The 2,800-nt window shown below is 36.1% G+C and overlaps 1 long non-coding RNA gene across 2 annotated transcripts; it reads left to right on the top strand.

Moving 5' to 3' along the window:
- Nucleotides 1–114: 114 nt before the first annotated feature.
- LOC116347659 lies at nt 115–2,800 on the top strand. 2 transcript variants are annotated; one of them, XR_004201705.1, is made up of 4 exons: nt 115–180; nt 2,133–2,337; nt 2,400–2,618; nt 2,695–2,800. It is a non-coding gene; the product is annotated as an uncharacterized LOC116347659 (long non-coding RNA). The 2 variants fall into 2 exon arrangements; XR_004201704.1 differs by lacking the exon at nt 115–180 and having other exon boundaries at nt 1,792–2,337.

The raw sequence follows: 2,800 nt of genomic DNA, 5'->3' as shown, positions 1-2,800 counted from the left end.
ATTTAGACAACAAAAATTGATTAAGATATCATTTATTTCAGAGTCACTAAAATAAAAATAGAAGCAAGTCAGAAAAAATCAAATGGAATAAAAACAGAAATGACGTTCATTCTTTTATAATACTCATATTTATTTATTATTTGTTTTTCAGGTCTGTGTGTGAGTTCACAATCTCTCAAGGTAATTTCAATGTTTCCTTTTATATCAAGCGAGGATTTCGGCATCCGTTGATGTATTATTTGTGGATTTTTTGGTGTCTGGCGTAATTTCCCTTGCTTTTGAAGCATTTTGAGCATATTCCACAGCGGAACGGTTTTTCGCCGGTATGGTGAACTCGAATGTGATTCTTTAGTTCTGGTTGCTTTGGACTTTTGTATCGCCGACATAAATGACATTCGTAGCAACGTCTCTTGCACTTTCCTTCGTGAATGTCCTTTTCAGTTTGTTGAATAAAACTTTTGCAGCAAACCGAACACTTGAATCTCAATGGACGAGGATTGATGTGAGTTTTCATGTGGCTATTCAAGTGGCTTGCTTGTTTGAATTTCTCGGTATGGCTTCGCGCCAGTGTGTACATGCAAATGTCTTTTCAAACTCCGCTTGTGCAATGTAGAGAAATTCTTGCAAAAATAACATTCGTAACGTGAAATGTTACAGACAGCTTCATGTTCCGATTGCTCATTGCTATGAGAGAATCCTTGCAAACACTTCGAACAACTGAACGGATATTCGGTGACGTGTGTTCTCATGTGGATTTGAAGAGTTATTTTTTGGGTGAATTGCTTAGGACACAAAGTACATGAATGTGGTTTCTCACCGGTGTGCTTGAGAATGTGTATTTTCAAGTTGTGTTTATACGAAGTGGCATACTCACAGAGTGAGCACTTGTGTTGTTTTTCCTTTGTAGACACCTTTTCTAAATCTTCTGTACTTTCCTCTTTCACCTCCTGTTTAATCGCACCCGAATGACAAAGGCCATCGAAATCGGACCATCCATTTGCTCATAGTCAGTCGACCTGCGAAGACTGGTGCCAGAATGCTCTACCACGCAAATGTCACCTACATCTTGTGGCTCTTCTTTGACACCCGGCTCAGATTTCACTTCGATTCCAAGCAAATTCAGTTCACCATATTCGCATGACATTTCATTTGCGTCGTTTTTATCGAGAGGTGGTTTGCCATGACTATCCATTGCGTCGCAATTCACGTACTGTCAATTGGAACAATTTTCCATAAGAATTATAGCATAAATATTGTAGAGAAAAAAGATCCACTTCGAAATTTTCTTACTTGTTTTTGTCCGTGAAGAGAGAATGAAATCGATCGATAATTCAATGGCACAAAATATATTGTATCGCAAGTTACGTACTGTCAATTGGAATAATTTTTTCATTATAGAATATTCAAATCCACATGAGTACACACGTCACCGAATTACCGTTCAGTTGTTCGAAGTGTTTGGGACAATTCACCTTTTCGCAGCAGCCAAATCCGATTAGGTTTCGATCTCAAGGCCCACAATTAATTGGTATTAATTTATTATTTGACGCTATTAAACACCAAATATGGCGGCTTCAATAAGCAAAAATGTTTGTCTGTATAAGTGCGGTCGCACAAATTAAACGTGGACAGCAATCGACGACAATTGATGGTTTGATGCTGTAAATGCTGCTGATACACAGACTTGCACGACCGCACTTATACAGACACACTCGGATCAATTCACATTGAATGTGAATACCATCGAAATGGTATTGTCGCTAAACGATGCATATTTCCAAAATACTCAAAGCAATGATGATCGTTCTGTGCGTAAATCCAAGAAAACGATGTGATTTTATTTGGATCTAATTTTTTATTTGTAATTTGGAATTAGAAAAATAAAAAAGAGTTTTTCACTTGAAATTAGCCTTTCAATCAAGCTTTGACCGCAACGGAAAAGGAACGCATTTACGGTACCCAAAGCTTATGAAAATCCACCCAGTTTCTTCTCACTAAATTTCACAAAGTTGAACCGAATCAGTGATACAAAAATATAAAACTCTCAATCAGTGAATAAATTTAAAATTGAAGCGAATTTTAAATCAATTAAATTGAAATTGGTGATTGCTTTTATGTTCGAACTGAATTAGAAATTCAAATACGGTCCAATCGATCAGCGACAACAGTCAACTACTTTTGGAAGAGAGGCTACCGTCATCGTGTGTGCTATATATCGTCATATCAGGACGTTACTACTATACACAAAGATTTTCGTATCATAACCGACATAGACATTCTATCAAAGACATAATCAACATTATTATTTTTATTCAAAATAATTTTCTTTTATCCATTGTAAGTGATAGCATAATTTGATGCAAAGCACAGCAACATTCATTATTACATTCTCTTTTCAGATCGTTGGTCATTGGTTTTCTTCGTTGAAAAATCAACATTTCTAGACAGCAGTTCATAGACATTTCAAAAATGGAACCACTCGTTGTCATCACTCAAGTCTGTCTTACTTGTGGACTTTATATCACTAATGTTACATCGTTGGAATCCTATACTCCATCCAGCACTCTTTGCAACAGATGCAATAAACCAATGACGATTCAAACATCATCTGAATAATGGTATAAGACTTTCATCCTAGAATATTTCATTGCATTTGTCAATTTATTCTCGTCAATTTTGATCTCATTCTGACAGGGCGACTAATTCACTGCAAGAAACATCAACGGAATAACACAAAAACTATAGCCAGCCGAAACATATTTGTTTTAAACCCTAATTTTGTTTGGTGAATTAAAATGAA

Source organism: Contarinia nasturtii, unplaced genomic scaffold (genome assembly GCF_009176525.2).
Source record: "Contarinia nasturtii isolate CC-2019 unplaced genomic scaffold, AAFC_CNas_1.1 Cnas_scaffold_1999, whole genome shotgun sequence".
Taxonomy (NCBI): domain Eukaryota; kingdom Metazoa; phylum Arthropoda; class Insecta; order Diptera; family Cecidomyiidae; genus Contarinia; species Contarinia nasturtii.
This window is presented reverse-complemented; position numbering and strand designations above follow the sequence as displayed.